The 24,472-nt window shown below is 38.2% G+C and overlaps 1 long non-coding RNA gene across 2 annotated transcripts in view; it reads right to left on the bottom strand.

Moving 5' to 3' along the window:
- The window catches only part of LOC138711889 (uncharacterized), a 109,772-nt gene that overhangs the window by 21,692 nt on the left and 63,608 nt on the right, over nt 1–24,472 (bottom strand). The window lies entirely within an intron of this gene.

Raw genomic sequence — 24,472 nt, 5'->3', positions numbered from 1 at the left:
GTGTAACAACCGGCTGAGGTGGGAGTGGGATATCTGGAAAGTTCTCTCTGAATATTGAAATCCTGGATGGGGCTTTACAAAAACATTTTTTTGTGTTAGAAATAAACGAATTGACAAGAGGAAATTCATTCCGGATTGTTTCAGAAACCCTGTGAAGGCCATGTGCTAGACAGGTTACATGCGTGAGGTTAGGATAAAATGTTTTAAGAAGTGGAGCTGCAGCAACCATGTATGAGGCAGCATCAGTACAAAACAACAGAACTTTAGAATCGTCTATATTACCTGAGTATAAAGACTGTAGGCCTTTATTTACAAAATAAGCAATGGCTTGGCTATTCACTTTCGAAAGTTCCTTAACACATACGAGGTGTGGAATCGAAGGTCCATCAGGACTAAGTTTTCCTACTACCATATTTGCTATATACCTATTCATAGGATCTGAGGTTTCATCCACAGAGACCCATATGTAAGAATCACCTATATCCTCCCGAATGGAAGCTAAAGTTTCATTGTATATTCTGTCTAAGTAATTTTTTCTTAGGGTCGACTCAGATGGGATATTATTTTGTTTGCAGTATTTTTGTAAAAACTGTCTTAAAACCGGATTTTCAATTGCATTCCAGGGAATGTTAGCAGCAACAAACGCTCTGGTTAAATCAGCATAGAAATTGCTGCTGAGATTGGATGAAGTAGGCTGTGTTAGTAAAGTTTGTTGCAGTTGATTTTTCAGCTGAGCTTTAGCCTTATGAGCCGCTCCTTGCACATGCTGCTTTAGGTGGCACTTCTTTTCTTGCGAAATCTAAAAATGTAAAGTAAACTGAATTAAAATAAAATCCTAATTGTTGTATTGCCGTATTTCTATCACAAAGTTAGTGGGTTCGAACAATCAAAATTTTAATGACCTGCAAATACTTTAACTATCGGAATTTAAAAGGTTAAAGTGTAGTGGTCTTAAAAAGAATTATACCTCAGGATAGCTCAGTCAATGTATAAATATTATAGGCCTACTCATTAAAATTAATAGAATTTATATATTTCAACTATTGTTACATACCTGTTTGCTACAAATCTTGCAGAATATTATTTTTCCATCATAAGTGAATTCTGAATATTCTGTTAGCCATTGCCGGATCAATGTAGATTTTGCACTTATATTTTTCGGCATTATCGCGTTAAACTTCACAGGAAAACGTCCTACCGCTCAAAAATTCTCAACACAAATAAGGTGAGGGAAAGAGCAACTGTTAACGAGCATTCAAATGAACCGTTGTTATTGAGATTCAATTGGACAAAAATACAAAGTTCCACTTATTGTTGCATTTCCTTGTAGTGTTAACACTAGGAGGGCCATTCTTTTAAATATTTTGTAACGGTTTACCCTACTAATTCGCAGTTTTACGATTTTTCATAAATATTTCAAAAACACTCTTTCTCCAAAAATTGTGATTTTATGACACTCTGAAGGGCAGTACAGCTAATTTGTTTCAGACCGAAAACAGTCATTTTTATAGTATAGTATATCTCTGAATCGGTAGCAGCACATGTTGTGATTGTTGCCTGCTTCAAAACTAAGGTTGGTTCTTTGTCGGCATTTATGCCTCCAAACATGTTAAATTCGGTGAAATCTATTGCGAGTGTCGTGAGATTCAAAACATTTTGTTTCCTTTATCAATGGTTTCATGGCCGGTGTGAAGCAAACTTTCCACTTTTTAAATGCCTTAAATTTCGCAGTGAATGCATGTATAAATTATAAAAAGTAAGAGTAAAATGCGAAACTTTACAGTGAGTTAGGCATTTTTAGGCGAATATTAACAAATGAGGCTCTAATAACCGTTTTAGGGCATTTTAGGGCACTATAAAACTCTTTGAATACCTTTCAATTTCCATGAAACACAAATATTAATAATTATTTTTACTTTTCTCCTAAAGAAACAAAATAGGCATTTGCCCTAGAATCCGATGTCTGGTTATCATATGCCTAATTGAATAACGTTGGTGACAATGGAAAACCTTGCGGAACACCACGTTTTGCTTTGATTGGTTTGCTTTTAAATATGTACATTTCTTCTACTCATAGTTATCCTCTGATTGAGGTTCTGGTTGATATGTACATCTATTATCAGGCAGTACATCGCACTTGACGATGTGTGTCAGAGGAAGAACAATAATATTGTAGGTATGCATCTGAAGTGTGATGAGTATAATATTTAGCTAATCGGCTATGGATCAAATGGAGGGGGAAAGGAACTGGCTACCCTACCGCATTATCTCCTGACCTGGTTGTCTCATAAGTAGAGCCTCGTTGGTATCATTTACGGGGTCTTCGGACAGTTGACTAAACAATAACTACTCATAGTGTATTGTATATTAAGAAGAGCTCAATTATGCAGTAAGCCTATACGTTTCTTAGAATATTTGATTTGTTAAAATGTGTTCGTGCACAATTGAATAAAAAGTTTTCAAAAATACAACGCACCAATTTTTTTTTTCTAACAGTACAGTACATAACTGTTGGTTACCGGGCGCCCAATCGCTCATATGAGTGCGTTCCTATATGATGATTTGATGACATAGTATAATGTCAAAACATGAAGTAGGCCAAAAAGATAGAAATCAAAGGAGAGGACTTCGATCCGGTGCTATGGATGAAGCCCCGGCATAGTTCAGTGATAGAGCGCTCAGTGCGTGGAGCTAAGGGTCCTGGGTTCATTGCCCAGTAACGGAGCGAATTTTTCTCCATTATTAATAGATAGTTATTTTAAAAGTTTTGAGAATTTGAGACAAGTGATAGTCAGACACATTATTATTAGCGGTCACGTTGAAGAGATCCGCTATTAAGCGCAGCAGAAGTGGAAATTGAGAGAAACAAAACTGTTCAAGAATATATAACTTGGGAAGAAAACAAGTATGTCGGGATATGTTAATTCAAACCTCAAGCATGTAAACCAAATGAGTGAATATTGCTCTCATTAAAAACGGTTAGACAGTGTAATTGACAACAGAGGTAGACATAGAAAGAAGTGTAACGTGTTGCACATGAATTATTGAAAAGGTAAAGGAACACACTAAAAATGTTGTCCCTTAAAATCTCACTATTTCCGTGAGAAGAGTGGCAACATGATTATTTCTAGTCACTGAAATGGCAGAATGGAAGACATACATGAACTGTGCCGAGAGGAACAAAATGAAAACTACGCAAAGGTAGTAAGTTTTACATGCTACTATGATTAGCGTTCTGCATTACAGGCTCTATGTTCGGTTCAGGTTGGTCGAGTATGGCGAAATTCGATATTCGTCGATGTTCACTCTCCAGAAGGAGGCCTATCGTGTTTGTTCCACCTTGTTATAAAAATGTTCATTGTCCTCCACTCCCACCCCTTCATGTTTTTACTACTTAAGAATTTTAGCTTAGATCTTGCGATTAGTTCTTCATATAAAATAAGACGAAGTTTGTAAAGTCTTGGTTTCCTATCTCATGTACGAACGTTCTAGGACACTAATAGAGATATCCTAACCAATTATTTCAATATTAGAAGAAAGACAAGAAAGGACATTTATAGCAAGTGTGATAGCTTTCATGCCCGACTGAAATATAAACAAAAGGAAATCTAGCAAGATCAACTCTCTGTATAACAAACAGAAGCACAAAGTGACAGGGATGTAATAAAAATGGTATAGCTAATAATGGATAAGAAAAAATACAATGGTGAAACTCTGTCTGATGACAACCACAAAACTTTCACCGTACTCAGAGTTCCTTCAAACCTTATATATTGTAAGAGACAAATCTCGGTTTATAATACAGGAATTCACTCTGGTACGCATGACAAAGGCTTTATTTACATCTGGTTTGAAGAAATTGCTGGTAGAGGTTGGGAGGAAGTGGATTACTGCTTAAGAAATTACATAATATTGGAGCAAACCAAGAATAATTTCCAAGAGTTAATATTATGTTTAGTTTTTGTGGGGGGCAGCGTCGAAATATAAGAATAGTGCCCCTCATACAGATTATGTTCGATTGTAGGAAAACCTAAAACCGATTCACCTGAAAAAAATCATATTATATATATTATGTAACTGATGTATATTATGTATATTATGTAACTGATCTTGTCTATTGTAATTTTCTACTATATTTTATGTAATTTCTAAGGTATTTTCTTTTGTGTTGTTTTGTAATCTAATTTTGCATTTCATGTATATTATTTAAACCTGGTTGAGTGGAAGATAAGGCCTCATGGCCTTAACTCTGCCAGGCAAAATAAACCTACTACTACTACTACTACTACTACTACTACTACTACTACTACTACTACTACTACTACTACTACTACTACTACTACTACCTACTTAGTTAATGATCCTGACTTTGGAGAAGTTCAATAAGCGCTGAAATAAAAACAATAAGAAATGTACGACTTGGGCGACCATATATAACGAACAATTTGTAGAAAAAGGAACAAATTCGTCGTTTAAAAAATGAAGAAATAAGAGTTCAGAGGCATATAAATCGTGGAGAAATCAATAAAAGACAGGAAGGTAGATTAGTATAATTAGCATAAAAGACTGGCTGGAAGTGAGTGAAATAAATTTAAAAAGAGGCAAACACAATCTTAGAAATAAAAAACAATTTACAAAATTTAAGCCATCTTTTTTTATAAAATTAATCCATATTTCAATCAATGTTTTGCCAATTTTAGTCCATATGTATGTACGGATAAGGAAATAAAATTTGGAGCTCTCTTATTGTGTATAAGTTTCGCTTACAACACTGCACATCTGCAGTGAACGAGAGCCTATGTATATAAAGCTACTTGGGGACAGTCGTGAGAAATTGTTGAGTATATACAGGTGGACTCTCATCAAGACTCCCTCCAAATTTTAAATGTGTAAGTGTAAGTATTGTAACTTTTATTCACAACAATGATTTGATCTTTATTTACTCGTCAACATGGTATTGCACTAAACACAGCAACACAATAGTCGTTATTGCACTCCACTGAGCGACAATGACAATTCACGTTATTATTGAGAACAATAACACTCTACTCTTAATTTCAACTAATGTTCTAAAGCACTGTACAGAACAAAACTGTCAGTTCTCAGTTCAGAGTTCGTTCGCCTTCGCTAGTTCTTCTAGCTCACTCACTCAAGTTCACTGTGCGTCGAACCCAAGACTTCCAGATAAAGTTCACTGCACTTCGAACCGAAGACTTTCAGATACAGTTCACTGCATTTCGAACCCAAGACTTCCGGATACGCCGAACTCACCTGGATGCTGCCACAGTTGCGGACCTAATCAAGTTCACTGCACATCGAACTCAGGTTCACCTTGCTTGAAAACTAGCTAGCTCACTCGTAGCTGAATAAGTAACTAACTACTCACACATTCGCCCCTTCTATTTATTAAATCACACGTTCTCGAAACTTCGGTTCGCGTGGCTTTGCGAAACTTCCCAAGGAACACGTTTCTAGATGTTCCACCCTGCCTCCTCTGCTTCGTGTCGCACCGCGCCTTCCCTTGCACTAGATGCGTGCGCAACTTCCGAGGCAACCAGATCTTTCAACATGGCACCACATTGCTCCCTCCATAGGGCTGTACGTCCCGGAGAGTCCCCTGGTACCGCCGCTAGTCGGTCCATGTGCACCACCATCATCTTCCCCCTGGGTTGTGGCTGGATGCGGTAAACCACGTCGTTGCTCCGGGTTACCACGCGGTAGGGTCCATCCCAGGCACGCTGCAGCTTCGGCGACTTTCCTTTGGTCCTGGTTGGTCGATACAGCCACACCAGGTCGCCCTCCTGCAAATACGCAGCGTTGGCTAATCTGTCGTAACGCAATTTCATCGTGTCGCTGGCCACCTTGAGTTAATATCTACCCAGTTCATGGACTCCATTCAATTTCTCGGTCAGTTCTGCCACATAGTCGCTGGCTGGTCGGCGCTGGGTGGCGTGCCAAACAGCAGATCTTAGGAGAGCCGCAGCTCTCTTCCGAAGACCATATTTGACAGTATCATCCTTGTTATATCGTGGACCGAAGCTCTGTAGGCCAAGAGAAACAGTGGGACTCTGGCATCCCAGTCTCTCTGATGGTTGGATACTACCTTCCGCAAGTGATCTTCCACGGTTTTGATGAAGCGTTCAACCATGCCGTCGGATTGGGGTGCAAGGAGTGGTCGTGGTTTTATGCCCCCCCCCAGACGATCCAACAATTCTCTCTTCAAGTTGGATCCGAAGTTGCTCTCCTGATCACTGCGCAGTTCCCTGGGCATACCGAATCGGCAGATGAAGTTGTCAGGCAGCGCGTCTGCCACCGTCGAAGCCTCTTGATTGGGAATCGCGTACATCTCAGGCTATTTTGTGAAATAATCCATAGCGACTAGCAAGTAGCGGTTCCTTTGATCCCTGGCCGGGAATGGTCCAGCAACGTCGATGGCGATTCTCTCAAAAGGCGCTTCCATGTTGTACTGCTGCATGGCTCCCCTGCTGCGTGTCCTAGGTCCGTGACTGGCTGCACATGTGCCGCACATTGGGCACACTTTTTTCCGTGTCGGTTCTCTTATCCAGCCAGTAGAAACTTTCTCTTAAATTATCCAGCGTATGTTTGCTCCAAGTAGCCTACAATCACGCCAGCATGAGTCTCCTCGAGCACTTCCTTCACCTTGCTTCTGAGGACAAGTTGTTTTATTTGGGTCCTACCACCGGCCAACTCCCAAATCCTCTTCAGGATACCGTCCTTGACTGTCAGGGATTCGCAATGGGCCCGGTAGCTCTTGCAAGTGGTGTTAAGGTTGGCGGTATCAGACCACACTGTTCTCTGACCGGACTCCACATCAAGCAGTAGCTGTCCAATGTTTGGGTCCTCCACTGCTCCCTCCTTATGGCGGCGTTATCCCATCCTGGGCTCGCCTGAGCGGTGATTGCTTGGACTGCGTGGGCGCCATCTCGCTCTTTGACCTCCTGGCAGTGTCTGCAGCCATCCGGGCACGGGCGTCGTGATAGGGTATCAGCGTTGGAATGTTTCTTACGCTGGCGGTGTTCGGAGGTTAAGTTGTATTCCTGCAGTCATTGGACCCAACTGGCGGTCTGGCTTCCAAATTCTTGAAGCCCAATAGCCAGGTGAGTGCAGAATGGTCTGTCCTCATATGGAATTCCTGGCCATACAAATATTTGTGGAAATGCTTCAGTGCTTCCACAATGGCAAAACGTTCTCTACGGGTCACGCAGTAGTATGTTTCAACCTTGGAGTATGTTCGCCTGAAGCAGGAAATCACCCTCTCTTGCCCGTTCTGTTCCTGAGAGAGTACTCCGCCGATGGCTACGTTGCTAGCGTCCGTGTCGAACGTGAACTTCCTTCCAGAGATGGGGTATCTTAGTACAGGAGCAGTGCAGAGCGCCTCTTTCTGTGTTTGAATGGATGACTCCGCCTCATGCGTCCATTGGAATTGTCGTTTCTCCTCGGTCAGCTGGGTTAAATGCTTGCCAATATTAGCGTACCCAACTACGAACTTTCTGTAATAAGTACGGAGACCGAGAAAGCGGCGCAGCTCCTGCTTGTCCCTTGCCTTCGACCATCCTCTGACGGCTTGCAATTTCTCCGGGTTCGTTGCCACTCCGTTGGTCCCTACTACGTGCACTAGGGAGTTGACCTTCTTCTGGAACAGATGACATTTCTTCGTGTTCAAATTCAGCCTGGTTTGTCGCAGTTTCTCGAACACTTTCTTCAGGTTCGACAGTTGTTCGTCGAAGGTCTTGGCAACCACGATGACGTCATTAAGGTACAGCAAACAGGTGTTGTATGTCAGGCCTCTCATTATGGTATCCATTAGCATCTAGAATGTACCCGGAGAGTTGTAGAGACTGAACGGCATGACGGTGAACTGCAGTAGTCCCTGGCCTGTAGAGAAGGCCGTTTTCTCCTAGTCCCGAGGATGTTACGCCACCTGCCAGTACCCAGACATGAGATACAACGTTGAGAACCACTCTGCCCCTACCAGAGTGTCCCAGTTGTTATCAATTCGTGGAAGGGGAAAGCAGCCCTTCTTGGTGACGTCATTCAGTCTTCTGTAGTCCACACAGCAACGCAGGTCCCAATTCTCTTCTTCACCAGCACCACAGGTGATGACCAAGGGTTGTCGGTTTCCTCCATTACACCTCTTGATTTCATGTCCTCTAGTTGGTTGTCAATCTCCCTCCGTTTAGCTAGAGAGACACGTCGAGGTGTTTGTTTCATTGGGCGAGCATTTCCGGCGTCGATGCGGTGCTGAACTTTCTCCGTTCTCCCATACTCATTTTCAGATAGAATGAACACATCCTGAATGTCTGTCAATAGATGGTGGACTTGTCTTCTTTCTGCTCTGCTTAGATTCTCCGCCAATTATCGATCCAGCTCTTTCAGTGTTTGGTCTAGATCTGGACGGGGTAGGTGATGCTCCTCGTTATCTCCCAGAGACGATATAGACACTATCCGCTCGACGCTACCTAGGACAGTTCCTCTAGGCACATCCTTGTCCTGATTGGTGAAATTCAGGAACCTCACTGGTACTACCTTCTGGTTTGGGACGAATGATCTGGCCACATAAACCCCATCTATCGGAGTTATTTGCTAATCGAGGAGAAGGAAACTTTTAGGTTGTCCATCCAGTCGCGCCGTCACCACCATCTCTCAGCCTGCTAGCATTATCACTTGATTCTCCAAGGTTAGTCTGCTGGCCATGAGTTGGTCTTCGATGTCCCTCAGGAACACTTCATCCAGACCAAAACGAAGGATACGACGCCGGACGTCCACCGACACATCTAAGATCCGCATAGCGTCAAGTCCCAGGATGATGTCTTGAGTGATGTTGGAGAAGAACATCGACATCTCCAGTCTCCTTTTTACCAAGTTCAGATCCAGGAAAACCTCTTTCTGGATGGATAAGCTCTCTCCTGAAGCAGTACGTAGTTCATATCCGCGCAGCGGCATCCTCCCAGATAGGCCACGCATGTCTTCCCACCTGACGATAATGAGCGACGCCCCGGCCTCTTATCCATCCGTCAGCAATCAGCCCATCGTCGCATCTCCTGCTAAGTGTCTTCAAGATCAGCTGAGGGGATGGTGATGACGGCGCCGATGTGCCCCTCCTCGCATCGACTCCCTCTAGATTTCCTGTCTGTGGCCAGACCGGTCACAGTCCCTCCTTAAGTATCCAGGTTCGCCGCAGGACCAGCAGGTGGGCTCTCGTCTTTTTCGCTCGGGTGACTTCGGTTGACTTTTCTCGACATTCGCCGCCGCGACGCTCCTAATCCGGTGCGTTTCCGAGACGTTCGCCGTCAACTTGGCCGGCTCCATCCAGAAGACCTCCACCAGAGCGTCGTTAATGGTGCGATGCTCAGCCAAAATTAGTTCTTGTCCGATCTCGGGGTCTCGAACTCCGCTGCCAAAGGTATAGGTCACCTCTCCAGCGACAAAGTCAGGAGGTAGGCCGCTGAGGGTCTTATGGGCCAGTTGTTCTACCGCCATTGTAAATTCTTGTAGGGACTTGCCTGACTGTTGGACCCTCGTTTTCAGTTTAGTCCTAAACGCTGCCTCAAGTTAATGGTCACCTTAGCGCCCATCCAGGGCCTTCATTATCTCTGTGGCTGTTCCATATTCTGGAACGCTGTGATGTATCTCCGACGCCTGTCCCTGAAGCGCGGTCAGCAGTTGGGTAGTCTTCTCCGCTGACGTCCACCCATTATGTACTGCGGTAGACTCGAACTGGCGACGGAAAATCGCCCAAGACGTCGTACCGTCGAACTTCGGCGTCTTGACGATCGAATGTCTGGCTGAAGGTAATGGTTCCACAGGGCCACTACATGGGCTGCTTAATTCTGTTGCCGCTATTTCCATGGACCGTCGAATCTCTTCGACAACTATCTGTTTCTGTTCTCTAGCCTGGCGATCTACTAAAGCTAGTATATGATTGTTTTCCTCAGCATGTTTATCCAGCAACTGACTCGTCTGCTCTTGACTACGCTCGAGAGAGCGAATTTTTCCTTCGAAAAGTTCTACGTCCTGACTTAGTTCAGTCACTGCTTTATTTACTGTTGCGAAATTATCGTTTAGTTTTATGAAATCGGCTTTCAGTTCATCTTTCACATGCGTCGAAACGCTACCAATTTGTGTAGTCACTTCACTTATATCATATTTCATGTCTGCCTTTGCTTCACTTATGTCGATTTTCACCTCACTAATGTGCTTGTTCATGTCGTCCTTCACTTCACTTATGTCGTTTTTCACCTCACTTATGTCGCTTTTCACTTCACTGATGTGTTGTTCATGTCCGTGATGGCTTGGAGGATTTGCTGTAGCATAGGGTTATCCATTATGTTATTATGTCTGTCCACCTCTGACACCAAATGTAACTTTTATTCACAACAATGATGTGTCTTTTATTTACTCATCAACAATGGGTATTTGCACTCCACTGAGCGACAATGACAATTCACGTGTATTATTGTGAAGAACAACAATGTACTCTTAATTTCAATTAATGTTCACAAAGCTTTCTGTACAGAACAAAACTGTCAGTTCTCAGTTCACAGTTCGTTTGCCGTCTCTAGTTCTTCTAGCTCACTCACTCAAGTTCACTGTACGTCGAACCCAAGACTTCCAGATAAGGTTCACTGAACGTCGAACCGAAGACTTTCAAATACGGTTCACTGCACTTCTAAGCCAAGACCCCCGGATACGCCGCACTCGCCTGGACGCTGCCACAGTTGCGGACCTACTAAAATTCACTGCACATCGACTCCGGTTCACCTTGCTTGAAGACTAGCTAGCTCTCTCGTAGCTGACTAACTAACTACTCACACACACTCGCCCCTTCTATTTTATTAAATCACACGTTCTCGAACCTTCGGTTCGCGTGGCTTTGCGAAATTTCCAGAGGAACACGGAACTTCCGAGGCAACCACATCTTCCAACATGGCGCCACAATATCTAGCCAGCCTTTTTATTACATATAAATCCTAGCATTATTTCTAACTTTTCTACGCAGTAAACAATGTTTTCACAATGAGCATTAACCACTTCAAAAATTCAAAATCGTATCGTGTACTCACTACAGTAACATGCTAAAAGTCCATCCCTGTGAAGAAAGTGTTAGCTTGACTTGATGGGAAACATAACCGTAGAAAACTTCATTCCCTGTCTCTTCTGTTTCGGGTTCTCCACACTTCTCCAAATTATGTATCTATGTTCCGGTTTTAACTGCTTATCCTCCATTCACAATCTAAACACCAGGTTACAGCCAAATCCTAGTAATTCCTCCTCATTGAACATCCCACTATTCATCCTCTTTTACTGTCTCAGTCCCACGTTAATGGAATTCTTTACCTCAGAAGATTAGAGGCTGCCAGACAACTGCTTTCAAGAACAGGCTAAACGATTTCTTACGGTCGCAGTCAAAATGAAATTATAATTTCATTACAATCACCATTGAGCTTAATAATTTCATTATATTTTTGTCATATTATTATATTTATATTATTATTATTATTATTATTAGTAGTAGTAGTAGTAGTAGTAGTAGTAGTAGTAGTAGTAGTAGTAGTAGTAGTATTGTTACTTAAATATTTTAATTGTGTGTTGGGAAGATGAAAGGAACTTTTATTGTGTTATATTAATATATTATATTAATTATGTTTTGTTTATAGCAATGTAGCGATTTTCTGTCATATTGGTTGAGTGGAAGAGAAGACCGAATGACCATAACTCTGTTAGTTAAAATAAATATTATTATTATTATTATTATTATTATTATCATTATTATTACTACTACTACTACTACTACTACTACTACTACTACTACTACTACTACTACTACTACTACTAAGAACTTATACTATTATTATTCGGCGTTGGAGCTCGCATTCATTTAACCTTTTTACTTACTTACTTACTTACTTACTTACTTACTTACTTACTTACTTACTTACTTACTTATGGCTTTTAACGAACCCGGAGGTTCATTGTCGCCCTCACATAAGCCCGCCATCGGTCCTTATTCTGTGCAAGATTAATCCAGTCTCGATCATCATATTACACCCACGTCAAAGCCATTTTAATATTATTATCCCATCTACGTCTCGACCTACCCAAAGGTCTTTTTCCTTCCGGCCTCCCAACTAACAGAATATAGGCCTATGCATTTCTGGATTCGCCCATACGTGCTGCATGCCCTGCCTACCTTAAACGTCTGGATTTAATATTCCTAATTATGTCAAGTGAAGGATACAATGCGTGCAGTTCTGCGTTGTGTAACTTTCTCCATTCTCCTGTAACTTCATCCCTCTTAGCCCATATATTTTCCTAAGAACTTTATTCTCAAATACCTTTAATCTCTGTTCCTCTCTCGAAGTGAGAGTCCAAGTTTCACAATCATACAAAACACCGGTAATACATTTGTTTTATAAATTCTAATTTTCAGACTTTTTGACAACATACTAGATGACAAAAGCTTCTCAACCGAATAATAACAGGCATTTCAGATGTGTTATGTAAGTGATTTGTGCTTTCAAGATATGATTTGAGTTACTACTCGTATTTTGGACCTTTCGATCTAAATATTTACTATGTAATTGACGGCTCTCTCTCTTTATAACAAAATTCCAAAGAATTACCAATACCTCATATGTAAGTATATAACCTAACTCACGTTTTAAGCTTAGTTGTTACTGGAATAAGTTGATTTAGGTGGCAGCAGTTTACACATCAGCGCCACGGGGCAAAAGTCCTGCGAACTAGATGGAGCAAAGTTCCGCATCAATCCGCATGCGTATCTTTACACTAGAAGGATTCTCTTTTGTTCCTCTCGTTTTTCATACTGAACATGTAGGTTTATTATTTTTCTAAGAGTTAGGCATATTTACTTAATTTGTCATGTGTTTTTAGTTTTAAAGTATTTTTGTTACATACATTTAAATTAGTATTGTTATAGGCATCATATATTTTATCTTGGCACTTGATATTAATGTTTAATTTGTTTTGCCTTTTTTTATTTTCCACAGTTATTTATTTAATTTTCCCCGTGTTTCCAAGTTTTAACGAGTTTCTGCATTTAAACCGTGCAATGTTAGTGTTTTGTCCTATGATGTAGAAGATGTTATTGCTGCTACTGCTGCTGCTGCTGCTGCTGCTGCTGCTGATGATGATGATGATGATGATGATGATGATATAATAAAACATTGCACAAGTTATGAATGCCTCTGCCTGACAAATAATTACCGTAATTCAACTCCAGTCTATTATAATTATACTTTCTGGATGTGTGGAATTTTTCCCCATAGCAACAGGATATTCACCCCAGGCCTGGAGTAAAAATCCCATTCCTTCATTTGTTACATTATTTTAAATATAATTTTAGCACATTATACAATCTGTCATGAACTTATGGCATCATATAATGTATGATTCTAGGTGTGCTGTGTACAATTTTCTTTGTCACTTAACCAGAAAAGCAGCAGGGAAAAACAAAAAAGTGTTAAGTTCTCACCTTTGCCCCAGCATATCATATGCCATACAATAGCTCCAGTGTTGAAATAGTAGGTTGTGTGAGGTTTAATTCTAATAATCAGGAACACGAAGAAATATATTATGAGTTTGGAGAATCGCATAGCAGTAATTCAAGAGTTGATTGAGATTTCAACAACGAAATTTTGTGGATATTTTAAACCTTTAAATGGCTCGTATCATTTACATTTTGAAGGCTATGGATTAAATCTTTTCGGGATGTATAAAGTGTTAAAATTGTAGAACAAAAAAAAAAACGCTAGAATAAAGTTGACACCAAGACCAATAAATAAAATGATAAAAAATTGCTCGCTCGAAGAAAGCGATAAATTATATCAATAAAAAGGAAATGGTTTAAAAGCGATCCAAAGGTAAGTGTACATAACTTTACTGTTATCAATGAGTCGCTCAATTTCGACCACGGTACAGTATTCTCTATTGCATTTCTTAAGCGAGAAATAATGTAAAATTATGTCGACGATTCGAGTTACAACTATTGAATAGGTAATAATGGCCTGCCTTTTAAAAGACACATTTTAAAGAAACTATAGTCTGCCATTTAATCGAAGTACAACATCGTGCATTGCTGAATATATAATGTAAATATTCTGAAATATATTAAGTTTAAACTTTTCTCCAAAATGACACACATATTCCGCATGAAATCAAGTCAGGTATATTTTATTCATAACCCCAAATCGGTTTTGTTATTTATTCAACCACCTTTCAGTTGACAACCAAAATTCATACATTGTCATTAAATAACAGGTAACTTCACTTTCCCGTTTCTTTCGTCTTCATGCTCTCTACTCAAAACATATTTATTTCAAAGTGGATAGAATTAAATTTTATGGGATATAATCAATTTTCACTATACACATATGATGTCTTTGGTTAACATATTTCCTCTGGATGAATATTGAGTACAAAATAAATTTAATATTAATTTAAGCATTTTTAATATAATACAGAACAAATAATAATATAGAACATATAATAATACAGAACATCCTAATAAAGAATAATACATCGGACTACAGAATATAATTACAACAATAGAAATAGAAATAAAATAATACATCAATATAAAAAAGGTATAATAATATTACATAATCAAATTTGAGGACCGAATGAGCAGCGCGACCGCCATATTTATTTTTTAGAGAACATTTTTTCAGAACCATACACTTTACATACAATAACAAAATTTTCATTGTTGGATGTGATTCCTTGCTCTATAGTATTGCATCATGGAAGACAAAATACACATAACAATGACGAATGCAAATCCCACAGATCTAGTAGAAAGTCAAGCTAAATCACACTTCCTTTCGTTATAAAACAGTTACATACAAGTTTGCTCATGATGAGGAAACTCAAACAGTGTAAGAATCTTCGGGACTTCCAGGACCTTTCGTCCACAGACTTCACGTCAATTTATTTCTTGTCCAAAGTATTTTGTCACATTTCTTTCTACAATTAGATAAAAGACCATAACAAGTATTGGTTCACATAAATTTGTCCAAACTGTAAAGTCCACACATATTTTGACATTTTGTCAAATCGTCATTTGGAAGTTAATGTGTTAAATTCCGGGCAATTACTTGATTTTCTCTTGCTAACACATTCAATATAGATACAAGGTTGATTCACAGTTTTATCAAATTGAGTACAAGGTCTTTCCCAGGAGTAAAAGGCGGTCGGACCGTGGTGTCGACCACATCACTTCATTCTAGTCGCCAAGTCATGAAAACATGGAAATCTATCTTCATGCCCCAAGCACTTTAATTTATCTACACATAATGAAACAGTTTTCTGATCACAAATTGTTGTATTTGTTAATGAAAAGTGCATTTCTAACTTAAAATTTAAAATAATGGCGTACAGTTACCCTGAAAAAGAATGAGACGATTCTTGGTCGTCGGAAGTTAAAGTTCTACAGCGCGGTTCACTCGATATCGACGTAACGATACATAACATGACAAATAGTACAAGAATTGTTACAAGGACCACAACAAGGACAAGGACCAGAATAAGGATCACGAATAACACTGCCATTTAAGGCCAGGATTTCACAACATAGCTCGAGTCCCAAAATATCATTGCTTCACTGTACCGAATGGCAAATGCCTGCTAAGGGATCTACATTCTGGACTGCTGCTATCACTGTCTTGTCTCGGTAGCTCATATAGTAGCGTGCCGGTTCCATTGTATAACCGAAACGTCTCGTGTTCGATCCCAGGTAAAACTTTTTTTTATTGAGGTGTCATTAATTTGTTCAGAGTTCCTCGACTGTCTAATTTGTCGAAAAATATGGAATAATTTATGCCCAATTTCTGGATCTTACAAGTGGGCTGAACCTCGTCAAAAAAAATAAATAAATCTTACTTGGAAGTTAAAAGTATTCTTCCTCAAACAAAAATCATAAGAAACAAAAAGAGACCTGTTAACTTAAAATCTTGTCCACATGCCATCAGCTTCTATTACAGCTCTAAGTCGATCCGGCATGGATGTCACGAGATTGTGGAATAAGTTCTGATCCCCGGCTAGATCTTCCCAGGTGTCAACAACTTGATCCCACAATTCGTCTCGATTTCGAGGGCGTCGGTGGGCATAGGTGGCTATCCTTCTCTTTTTCAATTCCGCCCATAAATTTTCGATGACATTCAAATCAGGTGACTTCGGAGGCCAATTAATGATTTCGATCTCGGGTCTCCTTTGAAACCATCTTTGAATGCTTGCAGCATAGTGCACGGGATGGTTATCCTGCTGGAACAGCAATGTTCCTTCGGGAAAACGTTCTCGGGCGGAGGGAAGGAATATATTTTCCAGAATGTGCTCGTAAGTTTCCGCATTAAACAGGCCATCGATGCGTTCTATAACGCCAGGTCCATCGTAAGACATCCACCCCCGACACGATATGCTAAAGCGCCCCGATCTTTCACGTCGGTGCACATAGCGCTGATCATGTCGGAGACCATCCTCACGATAGACACGGACAGGACCTTCGTAATCACTCGAGATGGTTGTTTCGTCGGAGAAAATTACATTTCTCCAATCGAAATCCACTCGATTGGTAGCGAAGGCAAGACGGTCGACAGCTTGTGCTTCCCCCAATATTTCCATTTGCGCAGCCCTCCGGCTCCTAATACCGCGGTTCCTCAACCTGCTGATCACAGTCTGTGAAGAGCCGGGAAAGTTAGATGCTGCTCTTATTTCGTTAGCAGTCAGAAAGGGGTCCTGTCGAACTGTCTCGAATAAAAGAGCATCCTCTTCCAATGAAGAAATCCGCGGACGCCCAGGAATAGGGCGATTTTCGACCTCCCCAAAATTTTGGTAACGATGAACCCATCTCGCGGCTGTACTTCCAGGAACACCGACCAAACGGCCAGCAGACCTAGCCCCATATCCAGCCTCAACTAGAGCTATAACTCGCTGTCTCATGTCACGTCGGTTCGCCATTACGATGAGAAATGAGAGGTGACGATAAAACTTTAGTGTAGACAATGACTATTTAACATGATATAGAATTATTCAAATAAGAGGCATCTTGCATAGTAAGAGTTAATAAATCAACCCTAAATTATTGTGACAGCGACGTGAGATTCGAACTCACGACCAGCGTCCCGCGAGAGAGAGCATATCGCGCGGGCTTCATGAAGCATGAGGGACGGCGCGACGAGGGGAAAGGGAAAGGCCCACGCGACGAGGGGAGAGTGCACGCGCAACTGCTGCATGCGGAGTAAGGGGGAATGGACCTTCTCGACCCTTCCAGAAAATGCGTCGAAGTGGAGATATCCAGATAATTCTCTACACACCTGTAGAAGGTTCTCGCAACTATGATTTTGCTATAAAAGAAGAAGCGCCAGCGAACTAGAGCAGAGTTTTCAGTTATTCCGTCAGTGAGTAAGCCAGAGCAAGCAAGCCAGAGTTCGACTCGAGTGTGCGTCCGCATCTGCGTCAGCATCCGAAGGCCTGAGTTCGAGTGCAGTGGACCGCAGTTGGAGGGACCTGAGTTCGAGTGCAGTGGACCGCAGTTGGAGGGACCCGAGTTCGAGTACAGTGAACTGTCTCTGAAGGTCTGTGGTTCGAGATACCGTGAACTCGAGTGACTGAGATAGAAGAACTGTGAACTGAGAACTGGTAGTTCTGATTTGTAAATAGTGCTTAGTAAATATTAGTTAAGATTAACAGTTCATTGTTGTGCGTAATAGTCCAAGTAAATTGTCATTGTCGTCGGTGGAGTGCTATAACGAATACTGTGTTGAGTGAAGATCCAATTGTTGACGAGAGCGTTTAAGGTGAATTGTAGAAAGGAATTATTGTTGTGACGAATAAATTACATTGTTGTTACAAATAAAATTCACAATATATAGCTAAATAACATGATATAACAGGAAGTCCAATTGTTGCGAAACTAATCAAATTAAATCTAATTACATTAAATAAACAAACCCCAAGTTATGACACCATATTGCTACAGCTAAATTGTATGTTATTAACATAAGCATTGAATAGGTCCGTGGTTGTGCGTTGGACGACAAAACCAAACATCGAAAGTTCGAATCTTGCCGAGGAATGTAACTTCTTGCTTTTTATAATGTAAATCAGACTTATAACTACAATCATTCATATTTCTTACATTATTTATTAATATTTATAGCCAACATTGAATTTGTAAAGAAAAGACTTTAGAAATCTCATATGGAATTTGTGATCTGTAGTGAAATAAACATAGATTATCTCTCGGAACTTTTCCGTAAAAGTAAATTAAAGTCACTCCTTGAAACTGGAAACCTTATTCGTAGGGTCATTTTCCCATAGCATACAAGCTAAAGTAACACAGCCATTGATAAACGTTTTGTACACAGAATTAGACTGAATTCCTATTCGACAGAACCTATAATCAATTGCTTGTCTGACCATGATAAACAAATCCTATGTGTTTCCAATGTCACTGAACAATTTCAAAATATTAATTTAAAAACTATTAAAGGATCGTAATTGCTGTATCTAGTGATTATTTACATTTATGTCTACAAAATGAATCTTGGAAAAACATATATGACACTGGTACTACTGATATTAAAAGTAAATATATTGAATTTTTCACTTAATTTCATAATCACTTCAGTGGATGTTCTCCACTCAATGTTGTGAAAAAATTCAAAAGTTAAAACATGTAGATAACGCAGGGACTTCAAAATCTCATGTATTAAAAAGAAGAATCTATATGTAATGAGTTGCAATGTAATGATCCTCATATTCTTAAATACTGCAAGAAGTACAGTGTAATTTATCAAAAATTATGAAAGAGCGAATGTGAATAGAAAAGTACAAAATTCAGATAATGCAATTAAACCTAATCGTAATATTATTAAATTTAAACTTGTAGATATCCTAAGAAAGAAAATATTTTTTCATTAAAACCAATGATTATAAAGTAGAGGATCCCAAATCTATTGCAAATTCTTTTAACGTATTATAGTATATAGTACAGAAATATTATTGACAACTTAAACATTCAAGATTTTGCAAAAGATACTGCAATTGGTTACTTAACAGATGCAGTTAATAACTAGTATTAATATATGTAATTAGTCAATAACTGCAACTGTGCTTTTTCATTCAATCATAACATGAATGAAATTGAATGCAAACACGTAGATAAAATAGTTAAAATTAACTGCAGGGGTGAGAATGAAATAATCCAAAGCCATACTTTTAACAAAAATTGTTTTGTGCGAGTGCATTTCTTACACATATGGGAAAGCTATTAATAAATTATTGTAATAATTACTCAACAAATGACATAGCCTAAGGACTCTAAACCTTTGTAAAAGTTTGTCTATTATTATATATTTTTTTAATTTCATTTTAATTGTTAGTTTTTAATATATATGCATTTACATTGTATATATGTGTGTGTATAAATGCATTCATTAGATTAACGTTTATAATATTATAACTTGTAATTTTGTATTGTTTGCGATCATTAACACTTAATCTCAGGACTTTGTAAAACTATATTTCAACGTGACTTAGCTATTTCAACGTTATTTAGACAAAAAAAAATTGTTGTGTAGACTAAGAATCGAACTCGCACTCTTCTACACAACACGCAGAAGTCTTACCGTCTGAGCTATGGAAACGACATGAAAGCTTTTCTTTCTGTGCGGAGTGTCGATCTAGTCATGAAGGTCCATTGTCGATTTAACTACACGATTTATGTATATATTTATCTTTTATTTACGTAATATTATCATATTTTTTGCAGTTTTTTAATTGAATTTCGGAACGATGCTAGTAACAAACCAAATAGCCTGAATTTAAGTAACTCAATATTCGTTATCTTGTGTATCGGTGCTCTGGTCTCCGATCATGCGCAGTGTCTTACATCTGAGATTTAGGAATATTCAATCGTCTCATCCTTTTCCAGGGAAACTGTACGTAATTAATTCTAAGAGAGGAAGAAGTATTTTAGCGAATGAAAATTTCGTGTACTATTTTCATTAAAAAGAATAAAGTTAGAACTAAAAGACGTATTGGAGACATGAGGGAAGAGAAATGTGATGTGTGATACAAAATTCACGACCAACTATATGAGTGATTTACTGAATAAAAAGTAATAGTTTTGAAATCATGTACACACCGAACACATCAATACCACTGCAAAACGTATAAAAGAATAGAACGTATAATACGTAGCGCTGTTGAAGTAGAAATTTTGCTAATAAATAATGAAACATTACAAATAGTCTTGCATTAAAAGATTGCAATGACAAGGATTGTCATCAGGACCCAAAATTACTAATGACCTCTCCTGCCAAGGACTGTAGAGGAATGCGTCTTCAGAGAATCTTACGAAACGACATTGGGCTGAGAATAATTCTCAAACACGATAGCGAAGTTCAAGATTTATTTATGTATTTAATCTGGCAGGATTAAGCCCTAAGGCCTTCTCCTCCATCCTACCAAATAGCACATATAAATACAAAAAAGAAATGCAAACGCTGATGAAAATAATACAAATTAAATTAAAGCACTATAGAGGGTCAACTGGGTCAAAAGAACATTATAGAGTTTTCATCGAGCTAATACAAGGAAAAAAAAAACAAAAACAGAGATAGCCATGATGATAGTGATAACTGATAATAATAATAATAATAATAATAATAATAATAATAATAATAATAATAATAATAATAATAATAATAATAAAAATAATAATAATAAAATTAGTAATAATAATAATAATAAACATATAAAACATATTAATTGTGAATTTTACAACAGCATATTTACAATATTTACTATATGTTGTGGGTTAAGCCGAAGTTGCGCAATCTGACAGGTGTTCAACAAGCAATTCCATTAACTAGAATGTGATTTTTTAATTTAAATTTGAATTTTTATATTTTCCGACAGTCTCTGACATGGACAGGGGGAGAATTCCAGAGGCGTGGAATCGACATGCTGCAAGATGATGAGTAGAAGGATGTTCTATTCAGAGGAATAGAGGGAAGATCCAAACCGCGTGATGATATTCTATACTTAGTCATTCATGTCCTTTTTGTAAGAAAATATCAGGTAACTTATTACTTTAGGAGTATATACTACAATGGATGGCATGCATAAAGTTAAAGTTTATGCTGTTGCTAAGGTTTTCGTAGTATCTATACTACGATCTTTATGTATAAAAACTGATCTGGAAGGCCGTGTTTAGTTTATGCTAGAATTGGTAGTATAAACTACTATTTGTATACATAACAAGACGTATATACTGTATTTGTACTTCGAAGTATGAACTAAGAAAGATCGTAGTTTGCCCTGTTTGAGACTTTGTTAGCTTATCATAAGCGTTTGTATAGTTTATGTAAATTCACGCTAGAAAATCCTACAAGGAGAGATGAGAACCATGAGAATGCGATTATAAGAAGTTATATCTTAGGTCTTATAAATAAAAAAGTCATATGATCAAGTTTTGCAATAGACTACTCAAATGGTGATTTTGAGATAACAACTGGAATTCCGTTAGTTAATTTTTGTTAATATTAAAAATATATTTTTAGCAAAATATTCTGTCATGTAGGTATAATTATAATACCGGTACATTTAATTTACGTAAAAAAACTCCAGGTGCCTACAATATTTAGTTCACACATTAATTTAATTAATAACATCTTGGACCCGACCGATTTTGACTTTACTTAATTTTCAAGTTATTTATTTTCTTCATAATTTGCTTTTCGTCAAATTTTACCACTGTAAACTTTCACCTCAACGTTCATAGCCTGGATGGCTTTTTCTTTATTATTTATTGCGGCAGGAGTTTGCATTTGTTCAATAATTCTGTGTATTCTTCCAGTAGATTAACAAACAGCAGTTGTTCTCTAGCTCTCTCTTTACAATTCCCACCTCGTTGTAATTGTTCATTTTCTTGTTAAACCAACTAAATTTTAAGGACGACAATCAATTTTTCCCACCAAAAATTTAAAATAAATACATGGAAGACGAAAACTAACGAATCTTAGTGGATAAACCGGAACTACTGTCGATAATAATCCATAATAATCGAATACTCTCGATAGTTTTTAAGCTTATATACTTCTACATGAAGAATCTTCTACAGTAAAAGCAAAAAGTAATACTATAACTTTATGCATACGACTCAATGTATATAATAGTAATTCAAAATTCACTTCAATTATTTTTTTAAATTATAAATATTACGAGTATATTATTTGAGATATAAAAAATTCAAGAACGTGATTTTTGGGCAAACAATTGGGTTCCGGTTTTATGAAAAGTTAGAAATATTTTCGACATTCTTTTGTTCAACAAACACCTTTCTGTAACAGCATTCGTAGCATTTTGTAAATAATGTCTTGGAATATTCCAAATAGATGCAGTAGCATTTTTCAATTGCTGTAGGGTTGTTCGTTGTGCCACGAAAACTAGATCCTTAAGGTAAATCCACACTCAAAACTTAGATGGATTGAGATCTTGAGACTATGGAAGCCATATTGTTGGAAAGTGCCTGCTGAAGACAAGATGACCGAAGATTCCGGTAATTGTTTTGCAGGGGTGTACTCTACAAGAAGGGCGATGAGACAATTTGCTTGAAGACCATGTTTTCCAAGTGGTGATTTTTCAGTCTAGAAACTGCAAAGTTTTGTATTTACTTTGACTGTCTGTATAATTACATTGTTGTCTTATTCTAAGAAATAAATATGAATAAATTATGAGTTGCGAAGTGAATCCACACCATACAGTGAACATAAACCATTAAGACGTTGTTGAATTAAAATCTGGGAGTCATTTTAATACCAAATTCTACAAATTGCGTGTTTTACTGGACCATGGGAGGCAAAGGCTAATTGGAATTTTCCGTCCTTGATCGGTTCAAGAACTCTCATAGAACTGATATTAAACCCTTACGGTGAATTTTGATGAAGTTCGGAAGGCTTAATTAGTCAAATACACTCTCGTCACTTTCACGCTGTGGCCCACTGGGTTCTTTTAAGATGCGAAAGAGAGAATGGTGTGCGGAAAGCAACGAGAAGCTACCAAATTTATCTTTCTCAAGAAAAACTATAAACATGACATGATCAGTTTTTCCAGGGTGAAAAATTCCGGACGCAAACTTTCCCCTATTCGAATATCCGGGAAGGGAATAAAGAGAAGGACATATGCGGAGACTACGAGGAAGGCAGGAAATAGGAAAGATTGGAGATCGTTGGGTTTGCAGTGAAAGACAGTCCCTTGGGTAGAAAATTATGAATGAATGAAATGAACTGGACCATTAAGAAAGAATATTGTGCTGTATCTGTCTCGATAATTTTATCCAGCTAATGATTTGCAAGTTGAATATCAGCTACCACAATTAAAGCATAATGATTAACTATAAAGGAAGTGTTATAAAAATAATATGAAATAGTGGTACAAATATGAAATTGTGATATACCACCTGAGACGAATTGTATTCTAGCGGAAGCCTTACAGATTACTACGCACTAATACTCTCTTTCGCGGGAATGTGTTAGTTTGCAGTTAGAAGCTGAACTGTTGAAACGTTTATCATTATTGCGTTTTTGAGGAAAGTAAAAATTTTGGAAGTAAGTTCTCTTCTTGAATATACATTGTTATTCCTCATTTTTAGAAAAAAATATTAATTATATATGTTATATTCTTAAAGAAAAATAATATATCCTTTATAGTAATGCATATTTAATTTATTTCATCTTTAAATTATATGTTTTGTGGTTACTTTATGATTTATATTAGTGTATCACAAATATGGAATACTAGTAGGTATTATTTGTATTCCATCTTTATACCCAGGTTTTCTGTTTCGTTACTAGTGTTGGCAACAGTAGGAGGAAAGAAATCTCACCTTCCAACAAACTTAGGAAACAGTGAAATGGAAATGCAATACAAGAAGCCATCAGGCAAGTTCGAGAAAAGAGTGAGATACGATTCATCTGGATTCAGTATTGCAGTTGGGAGAATACCTCCTAATGAAGATGCTGAATGCTAGTTCTGAGCTTTTCTTAGTAGAGGCCATTTTACTTTTCAAGTTTGTTAATCTTGTAAGTTGTTAATAGTATTCCATATTTTTATGTACTTCATTTTTATGAAAGAAATGTGTTAGATTTTGAGGAAATTATTTTCTCTAAACATTTTATAACATCTTACGAGCTTCTAAGTGCGGTGTACCATTCACAGGGACATTCAGTAATAAACAGGAGATAATTTACGTTCAGTATTCAAAATATGTAGGTTCCATAACAAAAAGAAAAACGCACACAAAATCTTATTCCATATTAAGTAACACTTCCTCTATGTTTTCTCTTTGTCACTTTCTTTGAGTGTGGATCGGCTTCTACACGCTCCTGTGGGCGTTGTAAGAATAAATTAGCGACTGGAGTAAGTTGTA

The sequence above is a fragment of the Periplaneta americana genome, chromosome 13, assembly GCF_040183065.1.
Source record: "Periplaneta americana isolate PAMFEO1 chromosome 13, P.americana_PAMFEO1_priV1, whole genome shotgun sequence".
NCBI classification, from domain to species: domain Eukaryota; kingdom Metazoa; phylum Arthropoda; class Insecta; order Blattodea; family Blattidae; genus Periplaneta; species Periplaneta americana.
The sequence above is the reverse complement of the archived record's forward strand: the minus strand, read 5'-3'. Positions and strand labels throughout refer to the sequence as shown.